Genomic DNA, 22,668 nt, shown 5'->3' on the forward strand with positions numbered 1-22,668 from the left:
CCTCTCAGGCGCGGAGGAGCGTCCTGAGCCCGGGAAGAGGTGGAGCAGGAGAGGCAAGGCCACCCCTTGCCGCTGCTAGTCATCATTACACGCTAAAGACTCGCGGCCGAAGCCGATTCCAGTCACCAAAGTTCAAACACGTACCGTTCAAAGGAACAGAAAGGTGCCAACGCTAAAAAGTTCGGAGGAAAGACACCTCCAAATGACATGGCCAGTTCCATATGAATAAAAGCTCGAAATACTTTTTGGCCCCAAAGCTGGAAGGTGAGTACTTCAAATGAAAAAACAACTCCAAACAAAACTCCAGTCCCTCTCCCGAATTCATGCCCCTCACCCAACAAAATGTACAGAACCGACCTCCAGAAACAACTCCAGACTGGATAAGTAAATAAATAACTGGATTAACATGTGTGACTGGAACGGGCTAGTCAGTAAGCATAGAGGACAGGCTCCCTTTGATCTCAAGATACTGAGGGGACTCGATATAAAAATGTTAGTCTTTTTGTCTGAGGTGAGGGGATTGTGGACCACTTTTGTTTTCTTATATTTTGCTGGTCTGTATTTCCCAACAATGAGTATGCATTACATCCATAAAGCTTTTTTTGTTTTGTTTTTTGTTTTTTAACATGTTGAGAAGAACGATAATACTGGGAGGAGATGAGGCTGGCCTGGAATCTGATTTGCAAGTAGCTGCTCCTTGCAACTTATTACATCACTGTCGCCTGTTTTAGGAACAGAGTAGAGGGAGAGTGGGGAAATATACAATGAGAGTTATGGCTTTACCCTGGTCCCTCCCTGCCTGGGGAGCCAGAAGAAGGGAGTCAGATGTGGCATGTGATGTGACAGTCCCCTACTCTTTGCTTTCTCCTAACACGTGTTGGGTAGATCTCTAGGTACCACTTTTTCCATATAACTTTGGGCAGGTTACTTCTCTCCTAGTCCAGCTGTATGTATATATATTTATACCATCTATTTCTCTGAAGGCCTGGACTAGAAAAGCCATACCCTGGGCTTTATTCAACTGCCATGGTAAGAGCCATGCTGCTAAGGGGCTTTTGCATTACAAACATGACACCACCACCTCCCTGAGCTAAAAGGTGTGAACAAGACTGGACCAACTTCTCATAAAACTCTGTGTGCACCTACTGTTCAGTTTACTTGGAATGCATAGTTCTTCTGTGTGACATTGTAGTGTATATACTTATGAGGGCATCTGTTGTGTGCCTCCCGCGCGGATGGTAAGCTCGCTGAGAGGCAAGGCTTTGATTTCCTCACCACTATACTCCTGGTGCCTGGACCAGTGCCTGTCTCAAAGGAAGTACTCAGTTTATAATTGTTTGTTGAAGAATGAATGAATGATAATAGCTAATATTCATTAGACAGTCACTATGGGCCAGACCCTGTTGTAAGTGCTTTACATTCTAAGTGAATACTCAGCTGTTGCCGTAAGCCCAGGCTTCCACTGTCGGCCCCATTTCACAGATGTATTAAGCAGCTTGCCCATGTCCTCACTTGGTGTGAGGGGCAGAGCAGAATCTCACCAAGACAGTGTGATTCTATAGCCGAGCTCTTAGAGTCACTGCGCCAGTGGCTAGTGCAGTGGCTGGACCAGCAGGAGCCCCTGAGAACTTGTTAGAGACGCTGATTATTCTTCCCCCCCACCTCCAAACCCACTGAATCTGAAACTGAAGGTGGCCCCAGCCCTCTGTGTTGTAACAAGCCCTCCAGGGGATTCTCATGCGCTCAAGTTTGGTAACCACCACCCTACACTCTCCTGCTTCTCAGCCCTTGAGCTTCCAGGACTTCACTTTCTAAGAGAAAGAATGCACCCCGTGCATATTCTGGAAAAACAGAGTTGTCCTAGTAAGTGTCATTCACATGTTTATGGCTTTGCTTGTGTCTGTATTTGACATTAATTGAAGATATAGTCCTTTGGGCAGCTTAATATCTCTTTGGACCTCAGTATTGGCATTTGTAAAATGGGCAAGGGTCAGGAGCTGGACTAGAGAGAGGGATGATATTAAAAGCAACAGAGAATTTTTTTATTGAAATATAGTTAATTCCAATGCATCTATACATTGTACAGCACAATGTCCCAGTCATGCGTATACATACTTATATTCATTTTCATATGCTTTTTCATTAAAGGTTGTTATAAGAGATTGAATATAGTTCCTTGTGCTAGACAGAAGAAATTTGGTTTTTTTTTAATGTATTTTTATATTCAGTGGCTAACATTTGCAAATCTCAAACTCTCAAATTTATCCCTTCCTGCCTCTTTTCCCCCAGTAACCATAAGATTGTTTACTATGTCTGCAAGTCTGTTTCTGTTTTGTAAATGTGTTCATTAGTGCCCTCGTTTTAAAATTTGTTTAGATTCCACATATGAGTGATATCATATGGTATTTTTCTTTCTCTTGTTGACTTACTTGACATTCTGTAGGTCCATCTGTGTTGTTGCGAATGGCATTATTTTATTATTTTTTATGGCTCAGTAGTATTCCATTGTATGAATATACCACAGCTTCTTTATCCAGTCATCTGTTGATGGACATTTAGGTTGCTTCCATGTCTTGGCTATTGTAAATAGTGCTGCTGTGAACATTGGGGTGCATGTATCTTTTTGAATTAGAGTTCCCTTTGGATATATACTCAGCAGTGGAATTGCTGGATCATATGGTAAGTCTATTTAGTCTTTTGAGAAATCTCCATACTGTTTTCCATAATGGCTGCACCAAACTACATTCCTACCTGCAGGTGGGTTCCCTTTTCTCTACACCCTCTCCAGCATTTATTGTTCATTGACTTTTTAATGATGGCCATTCTGACTGGTTGGAGAATTGCTTGTTTAGATCTTCTGCCCATTTTTGGATTGGGTTTTTGTTTTTTTGTTTTAAGTTGTATGAACTGTTTATATATTCTGGAAATTAAACCTTTGTCAGTCGCATCATTTACAAATATTTTCTCCCATTCTGTAGGTTGTCGTTTTGTTTTGCTTATGGTTTCCTTTGCTGTGCAAGAGCTTATAAGTTTAGTCAGAAGAAAGGAAATAATAAAAATCAGGGAGGAAATAAATAAAATAGAGATTTTAAAAAAAGCTTATAAGTTTAATTAGGTCCCATTTGTTAATTTTTGCTTTTATTTCTATTGCCTGGGTGGACTGCCCCTAGGAGAACATTGCTAAGATTTATGTCAAAGAATGTTTTGCCTATGTTTTCTTCTAGGAAGTTTATCATGTCTTGTCTTATATTTAAGTTTTTAAGCCATTTTGAGTTTACTTTTGTGCTTGGTGTGAAGGACTGTTCTAACTTCATTTTACATGCTGCTATCCAGTTTTCCCAACACGACTTGCAGAAGAGACTGTCTTTTCTCAATGGTATATTCTTGCCTTCTTTGTCAAAGATTAATTGATTGTAGATCTGTGGGTTTATTTCTGGGCTCTCTATTCTATTCCATTAATCCATTTGTCTGTTTTTATGCCACCATACCATGCTATTTTGATTACTGTAGCTCTGTAGTGTTGTCTGAAGTCTGGGAGGGTTAGTCCTCCAGCTTTGTTCTTTTTCTTCTGTATTGCTTTGGCAATTCAAAAGCACCAGAGATTTTTTAAAATTTCACTGTCAGAAGTCCAATCACGCCAATTAAATTTGGCCTGGGGGTGTGACCCAGTATTGGTGTTTTAAAAAGCTGGTCAGTTGATTCTAGTATTCAACCAAAGTTGAACTACTGCCCTAGGCTAAGCCAACCACAGTGACCCTAGTCTCCCGATTGCCTTAAATTAAGGGTGAACATGTGACCTAGTCCTGCCCAATGAGATATGAAAGGAAATGGTCAGAGAGGAGGTGCCTCTGGGAAACTTTTCTCATTACTTTGCCAATCTTTGCACTAGGTAATCTTTAGCTTTTCTCCCAGTGACAAAATTCTATCACTTGAAAGAGAGTTCCAAGAAGACCTGAGTTCCAAGCTCACATGTCTTACAAGTTGCCTGAAGTTAATATAAAGGAAGAGGATTGGGTGGACTCTGTGCCCTGCCTCAATTGGGCAGTTTGTAGATGAGAGATTTAAGCAGAAAAGGATTGCAGCAGTGAAATACTGGATAGCTCACAATTGGTAAGAAAGAATGCTGGAGAACTCGGCTTGGAAAGTGGAACAAAGACAGGCCGTGGGAAGTGGAACAAAGATAGGCCGTGGAAAGTGGAACAAAGACAGGCCGTGGAACCGAAACCAGGGTCAAAATTACTCCACAGAACCAAGCCAGTAAGGAAACGGTTTCTACTGCCGACCTTTGGATGCTACTGTCCCTAGAAACTGAATTAAAAAAAATTTTTTTTAATTTATATTTTTGGGAGGGAGGTAATTAGGCTTATTTATTATTTATTTCAATGGAGGTACTGGGGATTGAACCCAGAACCTCGTGCATGCTAGGCATGCCCTCTACCACTGAGCTATCCCCTCCTCCTAGAAACTGGACTTTGCTCTCACCATTTCTACTGTCAGAAAGAATATACTTGCTCTCTCCTGTACTGGAGTCTTCCTAAAGCTACTGCCCCATGAAAAGGCAGGGGAAACATGCCTAACTGGCCAGGCCTGGGTCGCATGCTCATGAGGACGGGGTCTATAGCTTGAGTAGTGAGAAATGACATCTGCCTCCCACCAAGGCTTGTGAACTGGGGACATCCCTGAATACAGGAGAGAGGTTCAGATGCTGGCAGCCAAAAGGGTCACAGGTGTCCATGACACCAGTGCTCAGCCGTGAGGGACAGCAGCCAAATGTTGCCAGATCTGATTTTTTGAGAGAAAATTAGAAATTTGGATTTTTATGTGAAATTCTTGTATGTTAAACATTGACAATTAAAACAAACAAACAAACAAACAAAACAATATCTGCTAGCCAACCAAAAACACTGTAGGAGCATTTTGTGACTTTTGATTTCTTAAGGACAGGTGATCAGGCAAAAGATCTAGTAATTCCTTCTTCCCCTCTGCCTAGATTTTAGACCTTCTGGAGGATTAAGACAAATCAAGCTAGTATCTCCGTGCAAAATGTGACATTGATGAGCACAGGAACAAACTTTTCTTATGTAATCAGAACCAGATTTGGAAATGCTTTAATAAAACATCAGGTCCTGGAGATGGCAGGATTGGAGGTTGCAAACAAAATTAACAACAAAAGGCATTTGCTCTTAAAATTGGATTAGAGAAAGGGAACCCTGAAGTTTATTATTTTCAGCTTTGGAGCACACTTGGCTTTGGACACAGCACTTACTGCCTTAGTTTATTTTTAAGACTTGTTCTTATGAGAGAATGGGATACGAGGCTATCTTTGGAAGAGGCTGGCAGAAGAAAATCAAACTGGGTCTTTCTCCTGAACACGTTTATACTGGTGAGATCATATTTAAATGAAGAGCAAGGACTTGAAGGAGGGAAAAATCTCCAAGGGCAATTGGAAGAGTGTATGTAAGGGGAAGGGCTATCTTTGATGACCACGGCAAGATCACTGACTGATAAGGAATTTAAGTCCTCAGATCTTTTGGGGTCCTTGTCCCCTACAACTCATTTCTCTTGCCAGACTTCCAAAACTGCCCCCACAGCAGAACTTAGGGAAATTCATTCAGCACCCCCTAAACATTTGTTGATTGGATAACTAAAGTAATGGATATTTATAGATTCCTGAATTTGATTCTTTAAGTTTGAGACTGAAAGGGTAACTCATATGAATTTGCTCCATGACACTTGTGCTCAAAACTTCCTGTACATTAAATATAGCTAGCTCAAGGTCCTCCACTGCTCCTTCCACAAGCCAAGGTCGTTTGGAAATTCAATCTACTGGGGGTTGAGAGCTGGGTTCCTTTCCTTCCCTAGGGTCATTCAAGAAGTCTAAGAGGTTGTGGGGAAATAGGCCAGAAAATTGGGGAAGAGCTGTTAGTCTCAGTTCTTTTAGTCTTTAGTCTTCAGTGTTAGTCTGTTGAAACAGATGCTCTGTACAGACTGGAATGATCCCTTTGAAGATGGACAGCTCTGTTGATAATAGTATCCTTTCCCTCAGGGTACAACTCAGCCACCCAGAACTTTTGTCATTGCTCCAGTGCCACCGAGTATGACGTTTTGACTTCCCTGTGTCCCTCCTTTGAAGTCCTTCCGCCTACTTCTCCTTAACCTCTACTGCTCAAAGTGAGTTCCCAGGACCCATAGTATTGGCACTGCTGGGATCCTGTTAGAAATGTGGAGTCCCCAGACCTCCTGAATCATCATTCCATTTTCACAAGTTCTCCAGGCAATGTGTGTGTGCATTTCCGTTGACAAGCCCTGGATAGCATCTCTCCTACCAGTCTGCCCCCCATCCCTGTTCTGCACACCTAGTGTGGATCTTCAGGGATCTGGGTCACCCCTTCCCCACATAACACTCCCGCCTCTTTCCCTCTGAGGCCCTGGCATTTTGATAATTCATCTCCAAGTCGCAGAGTGTCTAGGCATCCAGGCTCCTCTGAGCAAGGCCCAGCACCCCAGGACTCGAAGACTTAATTGCTTGGGAAAAAAAATTCCCCTTAGTCTTTTGTAATGAGTCTACAGCAGAAAATAAGTACAGTTAATTCTCAATCATATTATTCTGTCACCCTAATAATAGGCCCTCCAGGCTGGTAAAATTTTAAAAATATTTCTTCTTCTGGAATCTTTCCTGAGTGTCCTTACTTGGAGTCCAGCGTAATGGCCTTGGGCTAGAATCTCCAGGGCCATCATGATTTAAAAGGAGAAAAGGATGTTAATAAGGAGGTGATGGAAGTGTAGTTGCATTGTTCTGGCTGTGTTTGCCATCGGGCCAGCCGTGGACCACACTGCCTTTGGGTCTGTGAGACTGGAAATGCAGAGGCATAAAAGCAGCTGGGTGTGTGTCTGCTGTACAAACTGTGTACAGAACCAGGGGACTGTTTACCACCCACTCCCATCATAGTAGGGACCCTGGGGGATGTAAGGAAATGAGGAATAGACCTTAATATTGGCAAAAGACCACGGATTCGATTCGAGGATGAACAGTAATGGGAAAGTGCAAATTACCATCTATTTACGTTGTAGGGCAGAGTTACATAATACTTTATTATACAGGGGATGCTACACGGAGAACTATTTATAGACAATTCACCCCGTCCCCCCAGTCCCCCTAAACTCACTCTTTCAAAGCATTTGGCCCAAGTTCAATGGTGATGTGATTTTTAAAAATCTATATTGTAACTCAGTGCAATGCAGAAAAGTAAATCAAGAGAGTAGTTCTGAAAAATGAAAGAGCCAAGGCTGCCCCAAATCAGTCTGGAGGAGAATTTTTAAACTTGAAGATATTTTAAAGTGTTTCAAAGATATAGATGGTCAACATGTATTTTAAAAAACTCTCTCTACTTAAAGAGAAAGTGTTTTTGAAAGGAGAGGCACCTTAGAACTAAATCTTGTTTTAAATTGAAGAGACTTGGTAAATGTACAGGAAATTAAAATATGTGGCATGCCCATTAATATGAGGATTAGACAATTGTGTCTTGAAAAAGTCTTGAAATTTAAAGTTCATTTAAAGTATAGATTTTTAAAAATTTTAACAAAAGCAAATTGCTTTCTTTAAGGGGATATCTAATTAAAGTTTCCTGAGTCTCATGGGAATAAATTATTTTGTATCCTCTGCTTTAATTTTTTTCCCACAATTTAAGGGGTATTGGATAAAAAGAACATATTTAATATGTCATATTTTGGCAGGTGTCAACCAGAATTGGCTTGTTAAATGTGGGTTATCTTCAACTTGTGCCAATTAATTAATTAAAAATGTTTTCTTAATATGAAATTCAGATAAGTTCTTGGTTTTGCTACAACTTCTGATTTTCTTCTGTTGCTCAGGTGATTTGAAATTATAATTGAGAATAAGTTTTGCCAAATTAACACATAAAAGGGCATCAGTGGAAATGTTTTTCATTGCATAATTCCAAATGCCGTGGAAGTGGTTGGCGTATTTGGATAGTCACGAAACTTAATTCCATACGTACACATTTCAAGATTATCCATCTGCTTACCACCAGGGAGGGTTTCAATGGTAAGATCTTGGTGTACCCAATTGTGCAGAACTTGATGTGATAAAATTTGCAAAATCCAAATCATGTTATTTCTTTAAAAGCAATTAGTGGGATTAGAAAGTTATTCCAAGCCTGCAATATGGTATTATCAGAACAAGAAAACAAGATAATTTATTCACGTCTCCCCGTACTCCTAAGTGTCCACCAGGGAGGAGACACACACACAGAGGTAATGAACTAAAGGTAATCCCCCAGACCCTACGGACGAGGTGAATTTGGCCTAAGCTTTAATGTTAATCAAGTGAGATTACGCCTTCTCACTTGAAATTGTAAGTGCTGAGTAATAACAGTGACATTCAAACACGGCACAAAGTATATTTATTAGGAAAACTCCTGGACATCTTTCATCTAAGTGTTATAAACTATCCTAATACCAGTTATAAAATTAGCCTAAACTGTAGTTAGTAAACTTCCCCACTGATTTGTAGCAATTTTATAAACCGAATGGGTGCTATTTATTTATTTGGGTAAAGCATCTTCAGGTGGACTGCCTGCAAAGACAGCCGCCAGTACTTCCTCCCCACCCCTCTGGCTGCAAGCCTCTTCTCCCAAGAGGTGGAGTCTATTTCCTCCCTCCTTGAAGGCTGGCCTTTGACTTGCTTTGATCAGTAGAAAGTGGTGGAATGTGGTGGAAATATTGTTCTGAGATATTGTTCTGAGACTTCTAAGCTGAGGCCTGGAAGTTTCCCCTTTAACCAGAGCGGAACACCATCTCTGTCATGTCAAGAAGTCCAGGCTATCCTGCTGGAGAAAGAAGCCAAGGGAGGGGACTCCAGGAACCCAGCTGATGGCTCAAAAGCCCCAGACACATGAGGGAGTCCGGCCGACCCCACGAGGAAAGAGGCCCAGCTGTGCAGTCCCCGGTCCTTCAGGCCTTTCCAGCTGAAGTGCCAGCCCTGTGAGTGAGGCCATCTTGGTCCTCCAGCCCCACACAAAGCCACCCCAGCCGACACCACGTGGGATACAGATGAACTGTCTGAGTCCTGCTGGATGGTGCTCCTGCCCCGCAGAATCAGGAACAAAAAAAAAGATTGTTATTTTAAGCCATTACGTTTAGGTGTGGCCTGTTATGCAGCATAGGTAACTGTACAGTGAGCATTCTCTAAATCCTCAAAATTGGGATTTACCAACTCTTAAAACCGTTTTGGAGGTTGAGAACAAAAGCCAGATAGAATATTCACTAACCAAAGCTGACGTAACTATGAGAATTTTTAAAAAGTCCTTTTGAAAAAGCTTTGTGACTGTGCTTATAAACTGTTTCAGTTCCTAATGTTTCTGTCATGGAGAGGGATTTATTTGTAAGTTAGCTAATATGTAACCTTGACCATAGCAATGACAGAAGTAGTCACTTCAATACTGATCTGATTCTTACTTGATGTTAGAATCAGAAATGAGAAATTCCTGGTAAGCTATGAGTAAGGGTCAACAGCATTATAAACTGGACCCTCTGCTACCGCATTCCAGGCTGTAAGTACCTGTGGAAAGAGCACAATATACTTACATATCGGTACCTTAGCGTCACCAAGTTTGCCAGCCTTTTGGCAGTGGTGTGTATGGAAACACTGCCAGCAGTTTTGTCGACCTCAAGATTTTTTTTTTATCTGTAAGACTGGGATAGATTTGTATTAAGAGAAGAGCATTTACATTAGCAGGTGACATACAGATCAAATGCTAACTGTATTTGGTGCTTGTTCACTAGGAAATTACAAAAAAAGATAGTTAGGAAAGGAGCTGAAAAAGGACCAGGAATAAGAGCCAAATACTAAGGGGGAAAAAGGGATAGTTTATATGTGAGAAATTATTAGCATAAGGCATTTTGTTCTGTGACATAACTGGTTGTAAATGTGAGAGAACAGCAGAGAAGTGGTAAATACACAGAAAATAAGAGGAGAACAAAGTGACAAAAAAAAAAAAATAGACTCACGCACACAGTGAGGGGAAGATCTAAAAACTAGTCCACTGGGTTTCCATTTTTGGCAATATTCTGGACTAGATAATCTAAAAACTTGTCCACGTTTGACAGTCATCTAGAAATACTGGATAAAATATAACAAACACCCTTTTAAAAGCAGAAAACAGGGATAATTCTCTGGAGTCAGAAAAAGAGGGTGTGAAATCCAGGGTCGTAAGGATGCACGTAGCAGGGAGGGGCTTGAGTTGGAAACATCTCAAAAGACAGAGGACAAAGCTTTGGGAGAATTGGAACTATGGTCTCCACACAAACAAGGATTGTCAAAGAGCTCCATCCTTATGGAAAGGTGTGAGGGGATCTAGAAAAATCTGCCCGGTCAGCATAGGGCGATAACTAAGATGTTTTTCTGTCTTTTTCTGGGCCCTGGGTGGGCAAGAAATGTCCCTTCTGAATTTGGCACAATAAGACTGTACTCACATAGATTTGGTGTTCTAATTTATACTATGAGGAGTCCCCAAGCCAAGAAATCAGCTAAACACAAGCTCTGGAAGGACAAATCTTCAGTCTAGATGCACAGGACTTCCACAAATAAAGATGTGCTGATTTGAAATTACAAAACACACAAGGAAACAATCCACCATGAGCAAGAGACAAGAAAAACAACAGACAATAAGATCAGCTCCCAATTGCCTCAGATAATTGTATTTTTAAAGACTCAGTTAAAATAAACTGGATTACAGTGATTAAAGCTGTAAATAAATTAATAAAAACCACAAGAAAAGAACGACTCTTAAAATAGATAAGGTACTTCTGAAAAAGAAAGTAGGATGCCTGTATTTTGGTAAGAGATCTTTCTCTTTTTCACCACCGTCAGTGGAACCAAACATTCAACATGAGACTGTGCCTACGCATTGGTGTGTTAACTAGAAGCAGTAAAATTTCCCCATGAGTCATTCATCATCACACATTCAGCAAACATTTATTGACCCCTGCAGTGGGCCACCATCTGTGCGCTGTGCCCTGGGGGTACAGCAAGGAAAGGAGACAGACCCTCCAGTGGGTGAGAGAGTATGGCCAGTAAAACAGACACTGAGGATTCATTACTAGCATGATGCATGTCCTCAGGGTGAAGGAAAGTAAAGGGAGATCCAGGCTGGGAGGAGCCAAGGAGGACCCTAAGGAAGCAATGTTTCAACAGAGACTAAAGAAGGAATAGAATTTACCTTGGTCTTGAGGGAGTAGAGGAAGCTGTTCTGGTAGAAAAGAGAGCACATGGGAAGGTCTGGATTCCAGACAGCCTGGTGCATTTGAGAGTCTGCAAGAAGACCACTAAAGCAGAATGGAGAAAGCCAGTGGGGCCATGAAATGTGTGTGCAGACCATCAAGGTTGATTCTGGACTAGGGGCCAGATTCTGAAAATTTTGTACACTAGGCCAGCAGTTGGGATTTGGATTTATCCTGCAGGGCATTGGGGGAATTTGGGGGAGGAGAGCTCATCAAACTTATGCTTTGGAAAAATCATTCTGGGGACCAGGTGCCAGGTGGTTTGGTAAAAGGTAGACCCATCATTCCTCAAGGTCATCATAACCAGGACTTGAGCTGCAAAATGAAGTTCCTATCCTGCAAGTCTTGCGGGGAAAACACTTGAAACAATTTTGATGAGCATCAGTAGGGGAATGAAACGGTTAAGAGGAAGTAAGCGTGGAAATACATCCACTGCGCATTCCTAAATGGAAAAACAAGCACAGGAATAAGACGTCGAACACACTCCCATTAAAAAAAAAAAAGGAAACAGAAGCTAAAATTGCCCGTGTAAGGTGTGTGTGCGCGTGCGTGCATAGTAAAAGTATGTATTAATATGAAAAATACTCTGAAAGAGCTACCAGCCTCCCCTTCTGGTTCTGCTGGTTTCTGTTGTGGATAGTTAGGGGAGAACAAAGATACTTCCTTTTTGCAAATTAACTGCCAATTGTCTACAGAGATGAAAAGAGAGAAAAACTTAAAAGTTACTCCAAGGTCATAGTCATAACCCGCTCACTGGCAAGTGAGGCTCTGGAAGTAAACCACATGCTCTGTTCGTCTTTGAAGTTCTTCAGTGCACGCCATGTAAATGGCCAATAAAACTGGATGCTAGAAGGAGAACATGGGAATTAGGGATGCCCTGAAGGTGCTGAGGAAACCGTCAAGAGATGCCTTTTTGGGGAGTTAAATTCAACAAATATTTACTGAGCCTGAGCTGGCGTGTAGGGTGGGAGAGGTGGTTGTATTTCACAGCCTAAGGACCTAAATGAGCAGCAAGCAAAGGAGGATTAGAGAGACATGGTCAAGGGCGCCAGCTTCGGAGTCAGGCAGACCAGGGTTTGAATGAGGACCCTTCCACTTAGCCGCTGTTTGCCCAAAGGCAAATAGCTTAACGTTTTGGGGCCTTAAGTTCCTCATCTGCAAAATAAGGATTATAAAAATAGTGCCTACTTCAGAGAACTGTTGCGAGAAATAAATGAGATATTCATGTCAGGCACTTAGCACAGTACTTGGGACATAATATGCTCTCCATACATAAGGTGTTATTTTAGACAAAGGTAGGGGTCAAGTTCAGTGTATCTGGTTGGTGCCAATCTTACCAGCTACTCTAGAATATCTGTCTCTTGGGTAGGCAGAATAATGGCCCCCTAAAGATGTCCACTTCTTAATCCCCGGACCCTGTGAATATGTTACCTCACATGGCAAAAGAGACGTCGCAGACGTGATTAACTTAAGGATGCTGAGATGTGGAGATTATCCTAGATTATCCCAGTGGACCCAGTGTAATCACAGAAGTCCTTATAAGTGAAAGAGGGAGGCAGAAGGGTCCGAGAAAGACGTGACAATGGAAGCAGAGGTTGGAATGAATGATGTGATTGCTGGCTGGGGGCCACAAGCCAAGAATTGTGGGAAGTCTTCAGAAAGCAGAAAAGGCAAAGAAAGGTATAAATTGAGCTAAGGAATAGAAACCTCAGGAGATATAAAAGTGGTCTTCTCTCCTCAGACAAAGAGAAAAGAGGGCAGAAAAATTCATCCTTTGGCGGGCTCACTATCTATTCATACACATGGACGTTTTATTATATGAAATGAGGTGAGCAGAGCAGAGTAGGTACCCAAAAAGTGTGTTTCAAGGAGGACTGGGAGGCTTAATCCCACCTTTTGGCCTTGGACAATACTAATTAACCAAAGGAGAGATTGTGGAGAACTTAATTTCTGTGTAAAATGAAGAGAAGAGAGATCTTACTTTTACAGAGAAAAAAGAGTACAGAACAGTGTTTCCCCAACCTAGTTTGGCAGAACTCGAGGTGTCCACAATTTAAGTCCTATTTGTGAAATTTTTAGAATACCCTCTTAATGAAATTTAATTCAAGATATTTGCATTTTGTTTAATAAACCATTGTGGAATCTCCAATTAAAAATAGCACACTGGGAGACACATTTAATTCCTCTTCCTCTAAAAACCTAGCTAAAAGACATTAAAGGAATGAAAACACTAACTCACAAGGGCAAAGAGAATGGGAGGTGAGACAACAGTGAATGAGAGCTCTCAACAAATTTGGGGAGACAAAACGTTGTTGGAGGGACTTCCAGTTAAACATGGCAGACGAATTTCCCTACCTTTGCCTTTGCTTTTTCCGGAAACATCAATAAAACTACATTAAGGAATAAAGTAGGTTTGTGTTAGACAAAGACATGTTACACCTGAGGGGAGAGCCGTCACCAGCTTTCCAATCTAGGATCTTTAACCAGCCAAACTATCCTTGAACAGTGACATTAGAACAAAGATATTTTCTGGCATGTAGAGACTTTAAAAATTTACCTCTCATTTACCCTCTTTTTGAGTAAGCTTTTGGGAATGTGTTCCAACAAAAGGAGAGAAGAAAATGAGAAAGAGAAATGTAAGAGTCCGGGCAGGGAAGAGGAGATTTAAAATGGGCAAGAGGTAAAGGGAATTCCAAGGACAGTGGCAAAGAGATGATTCAAAATGACAACTGTTCAGCAGCCTCAGAGAGCAACTTGTCCAGCCTGGAACAAGAAAAACACAGATTCTGAGAGGTCTCCAGAAAAAAACATAAAACTGAATCTTTGAATGTAGAGAACATTTTGTTGGTAGGCCCATGGCAGAGATGTCAGAGCACTTGAAGAAGTACTTAGAAACAATACTTAGGAAACCGGAGACATAAAAAACCGAGTCAATTATTAACTCTAGGAAAAGTAAAGGGCTGTGTAAGAAAGGGGGCATAGTCCTAGTGCATCCACTTGGTTTCGGAGGAAACAATATTTATGTGGTCGTGACACAAACATAAACATTTTCCACTCCCAAATTGCTGTGCAATGATGCCGGGGAGATAGGAGGTTTAGAAGGGTGTGGTGTTAGTGTGGGAGAAATGAGCCAATAAACATTCTAAAATTGGTAAATCAAAAAACTTCTGTGTAAGCTTCTTACTTAGAAGGATGGTGGTAAGTACCAGGGGAAAAGACCAAAGGGCTGAGGGTGGTTTGCCTCTAAGGAATAGGACATGAAAGGTGAGATGGAGAGGGTAGGATGGTGGGGTCTTTTAAATTAAGTGCTTCTCAATTATATTATTTTGAGTAAATCATTTAATACTTTGAAGAAGGCCTATGTACTATAATATATTTGACAACAGTAATAAGTAAGTAAATGACATTTTGAAATCGAAAAAATTAGTTAAAACTTGCTTTGGTGCACTTTTGGGAACAGTTAGAATCTTCTTACAAAATTGAAGACCTGGCAAAGTGTCCTCAGCATGGCAGTCAGGCACTTGGAGTCTGACAATCGCTTTTTGGCCTCAGCTCTGCCATGTGCTGTGTGACCTTGGATAGATCACTTAACTTCTCTGAGACTTGCTTCTTCTTGCCTATAGAATGAGGATATCAGTAATACCTAAGTCATGGGAATTATTTGAGAATTAAGTGAGATGATGATAAGAACAACTGAGGAAATGTGCTAGCCACTTTATACATATTATCTCATGAATCTTCATGACCTGTACAATTTGTGAAAGGCATGCATATCACAATGTCTAATTGTTTAATTATTAATTGTTTAATAACTTTTAGCAGTTTTCTGTTAGTTAATATTTCTATGGGAATGAAGATCAGTAGGAGATACAGAATGAAAAAAAGATAAACTCAGTAACATTCTGCTTATTTTGAGACCAGATTTGCAGTATCCTCTGTCTTCCTGTTACATGTAGTCTTGAACATGAAGTAAAAAGAAAAATGTCCTCAGGGCATCAAAGTTCTATTAAAAAATGACACCTTTTTTGCCTTAGCACTGCATTCTCTTTTTTTAAATTGAGGTAAATATACTTAACATAAATTTTACCATTTTTACTGTAAGTGCACACTTCAGTGGCATTGAGTGTGTTCACACTGTTGTGCTAGAGAGTCTGTAGCACCTCTTCCTAACCCTTGCTGACTTTCTTTTTTAAAGACAAAGATGCTGCTGCAGATTTAGATTTTCAGCAGGTAGCAGTGTTGAGGTGGAATTTAGTAACATTATTTTTAAAAATTATATTTACTTTTACCATTATCATCTAATTACGGCAGGATACCTATTTTTTATTCACTCAAATGAAATAAATTTCCCTTTTAAAATAAATTTACTTTTGTAAAAACAGTGAGTCACTTGAGAGAAATTTAGAAGCATACGCTGTGTCAGACTGTAGAATAATTGGGCAAAAATTGTGCATAAAGATAATACTCAAATGACGTTTTCAAAACACTACTGGATCCGTGAGAGTAGTATCTGTGCTCCACAAGTGTTGTTATTTGTTAACTCTGTTCATACTTTTCTAGCTTTAGGGTACATCCCGGCCCCGTGGGATGCTTGTGAAGATGCAGATCCCCAGGCCTTTAACCCCAGGGAGCCTCAGTAAGTCCCAGGTGGGATCTGGGACTCTGCAGTTTTTGATGAGCATCCCAGGTGGTTCTGATGTAACTGGTCAGCATAGGGCACCCACAGAAATTCTAGGCTGGATCTTCCCGTTTCAACCCAGGGCAGAGTTAATGGCTTGGTGACAGTGCTGCATGTCTGGAAACCCGCCTTGCCACAGAAGTGCTCTTGCCTTTGTGCTCCTCTCGTGTTTCCAGGGGCAGCAGAACTTGCAGCTGATGTTCAGGCCATGTTCTAAGCGCTTTACACTTGTTGAGTCATTTAATCCTCAGCGCCACCAGGAGGCAGATCCTATTATTACTCTTATATTACAGGTGAGGAAGCCCAGAAACAGAGGTGAAATCCCATGTAAGATCCCAGGGCCAGGAGGTGGCAGAGCTGGGATTCAGCCTGGCCACCTGGCTCAGAGCCGCTGTTTTACCTGGGGTCGTCTGCTTCCTCTCCTGCACTCTGGCTCTACTGTGAAGATGAAGGATCATCACCCCCTTTAATTCTACAGCTTCTTATCATCCTATCAGGAAATCACACTCTTTATTCATAATCAGAAATAATTTGATATTTGGATTTAATAAATAAATGAATCCATGACTAGGTGAATGTGCCAGGATTGAGGATGACTAACTTTCTAGCTCAGTGGAAACTGGGGAATAGGTCTGTCCTTAAAAACTAAGAGCCATAAACAATGGAATACTACTCAGTCATGAAAAGAATAAAATCTTGCCATTTGCAGCAACATGGATGGGCCTAGTGATTGTCATACTAAGTGAAGTAAGCCAGAAAGAGAAAGAAAAATACCATATGATATCACTTATATGTGGAACCTTAAAAAAAAAAAAGGATAAAAAAATGAACTTATTTACAAAACAGAGACAGACTCACAGACATAGAAAAAAAAACTTACAGTTACCAAGGGGGAGAAGGGGTGGGAGGGATAAATTGGAAGTTCAGGATTTGTGGATACTAACTACTATATATACAATAGATAAACAACAGGGTCTTACTACATAGCACAGGGAACTATATTCAACACCTTGTAATAGCTTATAATGAAAAAGAATATGAAAAGGAATATATATGCATATAACTGAATCACTATGCTGTATACTAGAAATTAACACAACATTGTAAATCGACTATATGTCAACTAAAAAAACCCCAAAACTAAAAGCCAACATTTGCACTGCCCATGATGAAAAAAAAGTGTTCTCTGTTTGCCAAGAAAACTAAACTGGTACTGATTTATCTGATTCTGTGCACAAAATGCACAAGACGGGAAAACCTATGATCTGTCCTGCTCAACATTTCTAATTTTCTCCCCTATTTCTTCAAAGAAAAAGAAAGTCCAAAAATCGCTGCAGAGACTTGAAGGATCTTCAGTTCCATTTTTCAGACTTGGGTACAAAACGAGGCTCAGTTAACTCTGGGTCTGTCCCCATCAGAAGGCGATCACATTTTGGGTGACTGGAGGCTCATCAAGGATGACGTGGGCAATCTTGTTCACTCACCACATGCATTTCTTTTTTTCTCCCCCAAGTCACAGATGGGCGCTGGAAGCAGAGCCAACTGGGGGCTCGCAGAGAGGCAGACAGCAGTGGTGGGTGTGACAAGGAGGCGTCAGTCTGCCTTTGCCCACCAGACGGCTGACCCCCCGTGGGAGCTGGAGGCAGCCGTGGGCTCCACCTCCGCCCCAGGCACCGCCACCTGCGGCAGAGGTGGGTACCAGGGTAGGCAGCATGCCTCCAATATGTGCAGGCTGCGGAACAGGTTTTGTTTTTCCTGCCAGCAGCTGCTTTTTTGTGCCGTTGAATTGCTCTGGTGGAAGAGAGCTTCCAAGCCCGGGCACGTGGAAAACGCATGGCCAGGATGTCAGTAATCGCGTCACAGTTGCACTTTGCAAGGGAGTGACCACTTCGGACAATGCACATGACAAACCATTCTGACTCCAGCCCGGGGAAACAGCGTGCGTCCCGGATCAGCTGGCTTCCTGAGACCAAGCACGCTGTAGACTGGAGCCCTCCACACCAAGGAAACAAATATGGGGTTAACTTTTAGATTTTACGAGGTGCTTCAGATGTTGTTTTGATAATGAAGCAGTAGACCCCCCCTCCAAAAAAAGAGAAAAAATATATGTATATGATTTACTCGTCTATTTCTTGTATCTGTCAAGGTGACTGTGGAGCAGCTGAAGATGGCATGCGTCTGTAGGGGTAGATACTGAGAACAACAAAAGACACGTTAGTAAAAACTAGAAAGATCTTCAACTTGTGTGTAGTCTAATCTGTGACATCTGAGGACAAAAAAGGACAATTCTCTACAAGGAAGCTGTAGAGTGGTAGTTCTCAACTTTGGCTGCATATTAGAATTACCTGGGGAGCTTTTTAAAAAAAATCCCAATGCCAGGGTTGCACCCCAGACCAAAGAAATCAGAATCTCTGGGCGGGGGTCGGGGTAGGAGCCAGGCCTCAATAATTTAAAAAGTTTCCCAGGTGATTCCCGTGTGCAGCTAAGGTTCTGAATCACTGCTTTAAGGGGAAGTTTCCTTACCTTTTCAAAAGTCATATAGCATTTTGGGGGAAATGGTAATGCACTGACAACTTACAAAGGGATGAAAATGGAAGTCACCCTCTAATTTGCCTGATCGCCATACTTTATTATCTGCTTCTCTTTTAATTGCTTTGTGCAAGGGTTGGAAATTCTATGCTTTCATGCCTGTAGGGGCCAGGCATGGACAGCGGATGGGGGAAGGACTCCAGCTGAAGTTTGGGGGAAAGGGGACTGGAGGGGACTGGGAAGCCTCAGCCCCAGAGCAGAGTAGCCACTCTGCCCTCCTCCTGATGTTGGCACCAGGGGCAGCTGCAGCTTAAGTGGGGCCAGGGTTTGGGATTTTTCCAAACAAATTGGTCATCAGAATTTTTCATGAGAAACATTCCCTTTTAGAAGTGTTTGCCACAAATTCAGATTCTTTTAAAACTCCCTAAAGCCAAATGATACTCATCTGCAGGCCAGATGTGGCCCCCTGGGCTGTCTTTTAGTTCACTTAGTTTAAGTACCTTTTGGGGATGCTTCTACTTTTTTATTGCAGTAAAATACACTTCACCTAAAATTTACCATTTTAATCACTTTAGAGCATATAATTCAGCGGCATTAAGTACGTTCATGGTGTTGCACAGCCGTCACCTCTGTCTAGTTCTAGAATTTTTTCATGACCCCCCAAACTGAAAGCCCATACCTGTTAAGCCCTCACTCTCCATTCTCCCCTCCCCTGGGGAGAGATGGGGGTTGCCCCTGGCAACCACTAATCTTTTTATCTCTCTGGATTTGCCTATTCTGGATATGCCATATGAGTGGAATCACACAACTGTGACCTCTTGTCAGCGAAACAGTGTCAGGTTCGCCCAGGTTGTAGCATGGTCAGTGCTTCACTCCCTATGATGGCCATACAACTCCCTCGTATGGAAGCGCCACTCGTTAGATGGTGGCTGGTTGGGTTGTTTCCACCTTTTAGTTGTGGTGACTAGTGCTGCTGTGAACATTTGTGTGCATGTTTTGTTTTGATGCTGGGATGGTTCTTACATAACAGCACACACTCCCTTATCCCACCTCTGAGCACATGATGGGTGTTCATGAATTGGGAGCCTAACTATAGAGTGACCGAGTTGTCCCAGTTTGCTTCGGACTGTCACGGTTTTAGCACTGAAGGCCCCGCATCCCAGGAACCCTCTCAGACCCCAGGAAACCAGGGTGGTTGGTCACCATATAGAGGTGGATTAAGCTAATCAGCAGGGAAGGGCTGACAGCACCACGTATCACTCACCAGCATCAGCCTTCTCCAGGCAAGGTCGAATGGTTTTAGTATTTCAATTGTGACTTTAACAACCACAGTGACAAGTGTTCCTCGCAGTTGTCTGTAGTCACCCACGACTTCAGGGCTGTGCTGTGGCACAAGCCAGTGCCTCTGTGTGTGGGAGGATTCCCGTTCCTCCTTTAGTCTCGGTGTCAGAATCACCTCCCCAACAGAGCCTCCCCAGAGCCCCTCCCTTCCCCTTGCGCGGGTCTGAAGGACCCCTCTCCTTTATTCCCAGAGTGTATCACAATTACAGGATCTGTTTGCCTGGGTCTCCCCCATTAGACCAGGACTTCCTTGAGGAGGGTGGACTATTGCTGATGCTCTTGTCTGACTGACATCTGCCCTCTCTTCTTCTGATAACAGCATCCCCTTTTCCCTTGAGGGGACCAGCCCTCCCCTAATCTCATACCTCATGGTTTGGGTAGAGTTGATGCCACTTCCCAGGCTCCAGGGTAGCCCCCATCCCAGGCCTGGCTCTCTGCACATTCCATCCCCTTGGCCAGTGTGACTGACTCAGGAGTAGGTGACCTAAACCAGGCTAGAGCACAATCAAGCCTGCAACTTACCTTAGTTGGAACTAAGTTGGAATGAGCTAGAACTTTGTTGGAACTAAGCAGAAAGGGATTCTATTTCTCACAGAGTTGATAAGCTTTCCTTGCCCATCTTTGTCACATCCTAGGGAAGAGCCACCTAAAAATGAAGCCAACACAGAAGAAGGCAGAGCTGAGAGATGGGGAGAGAAAAGGATGGCACTGGGCCAGAGTGAGATTCCATCCTCCAACTTCCTCATTATGTGAGTCACTTTTTTTTGTCTAAACGGGTTTGTGTTGGGTTTTTGTCCCTTGCAACTAAAAGAAAACTGAAGAATACACTGTCTTTTATTCATGTTTAAATCCCATGCAGGTAGCATTGTCCCAGTACATTGCAGACACTCAAGAAATGAATGTCAGTACTTTCCTAAATATACTATTGCCATTTTTTTTTTTCAGTACTGAAATAATATTGATGCAAGGAGAGGCAGGAGGGGAGGATGTGGAAAAGTTAGAGCCCTTACACATTGCTGATGGGAGTATAAAATGGTGCAACCACTATGGAGAACAGTGACAGCTTCTCAAAAATTTAAACATAGAATTAGCATATGTGGTGACTCCACTCCTGGCTATATACCCAAAGAATAGAAAACAGGTATTCGAACAAAAACTTGTACACAGATGTTCATAGCAGCACTATTCACAATAGCCAAAAGGTGGGAAAAAACCCAGATATCACCAACAAATGAATGTATCAATGAAAAGTAGTATATCCACACAATGGAATACTATGCAGCCGTCAAAATGATGAAGTCCTGACACGTGTTACAACGTGATGAACCTTGAAAGGATCCTGAAAAGGGAAAGAAGCCAGACATAAAAGGCCACATATTGTATGATTCCACTTATGTGGAATATCCAGAATAGGTAAATCCATAGAAACAGACAGCAGATCCGTGGTTGCTGGAGGCTGGAGAAGAGGGGACTGGGGAGTGACCGCTAAGTGTGTATGGGATTTCCTTTTGGGGTGATGAAAACATACAGAATAGTGGTGATGGTTGCACAGTATTGTGAATGTACTCAGCGTCACGAGTGGTAAAGTTTATGTATATTTCACACTAATAAAAACAAAGCAAAAGAATCGGGAGCTTGATCAGGGCCGCCTCGGATGGATGCTATCCTTTACATACGATTTCCTTCACAGGGTGCCCAGATTGTTGGGGGGCAAGTCTGAAATCCTGACCGGGCTTTGCCCCACAAGTTGTGGGTACCCTTGCAGAGCAGGTGCCTTTTTCTGATTCACACAAAGACACCATTTGGGCTAATGCAGAACCTCAGAGACAAGATGGTGTAAAAAGTAATAAGCGAGCGTGGTTGACGGTGCCACTGCAGTTTTTAATACTCCTTGGCTGTGCGTCTCTCAGTATCTGGAGAGCGCCACACTATGCATCCTTTTCCATCCTGAGGGTGCTGTGTCTGAGAATCCACAGTGCATCGTTGAGTGCTTAATTTGTAAGGCCAGCATAAATCACTAGACTAAATTGTCCATTACCATGAGCTCAAATTATCTCGCCATCAGGAGAGTGATCTGGTTGTTTTGCTCACACTGGAAAATTAAGAGACAAAGAGGCAAAAGGCCAAAAGGAGAAGAATTCTAGAACAAGTCCAGTTTTCTGATGTTGGAGACAATTCACAAGGTTAAAGACAAGAACTTTCTGCCTTCACTCATCAGAGGTATTTTTTTTTTTTAAAAGCCATTTGTGTTTTGGGGATCAGTGAGCTAGAACAGAGCAATAATAATCCTCTCCCAGCTACGGAAGATTTGCTTGTGAACCGGGAGCTGGTGTTCTGAGATTTCCAACCCCCTTGAAGAAGTCAGTAGGAAAAAGGGAAAAAAAAGAAAAAAAGCCATGCCCTGGGAAAACTGTCTGTTGAGCCCCTTTAAGGACATGGCAGTGGTTGGTTTTTTTTTTTTTTTTTTTTTGGTCCCGGGGTCATCGACCACCCCTCTACCTTTGAATCTGCCATTTCCCAATTTGTGTCCCTATTCAAACGCGACTTAGAAAATACTGGGGGCAGCTCATCACTAATACAACAGGGTGTGGAATGAGACTTTTCCTGTTGACCCAGCACCACAGCTAAAGCATCGAAGGTGAGGGCAGTGGGTAACGACTCTACCTCCTTCTGTTCAGAGGTGGCTAGACTGGTCCTCTGACCATCAGTAACCATCAGCCTCCAGCTGATATAAGACAAGGTAAAGATTTTATCCAGAGAAGGTTTCTCTGACAGGTCTTTTTAGGGGTTTTCTTCTCCCCTCCCAACCCCCAAGCCAA

The 22,668-nt window shown here is 42.2% G+C and overlaps 1 long non-coding RNA gene across 1 annotated transcript; it reads left to right on the top strand.

Moving 5' to 3' along the window:
* The first annotated feature begins 15 nt into the window (after window positions 1-15).
* On the top strand, window positions 16-21,515 carry LOC123619317 (uncharacterized). Its single transcript, XR_006727883.2, has 3 exons — window positions 16-264; window positions 17,493-17,670; window positions 20,485-21,515. It is a non-coding gene; the product is annotated as an uncharacterized LOC123619317 (long non-coding RNA).
* Window positions 21,516-22,668: the final 1,153 nt, after the last annotated feature.

This window comes from Camelus bactrianus, chromosome 32, assembly GCF_048773025.1.
Source record: "Camelus bactrianus isolate YW-2024 breed Bactrian camel chromosome 32, ASM4877302v1, whole genome shotgun sequence".
Lineage (NCBI taxonomy): Eukaryota > Metazoa > Chordata > Mammalia > Artiodactyla > Camelidae > Camelus > Camelus bactrianus.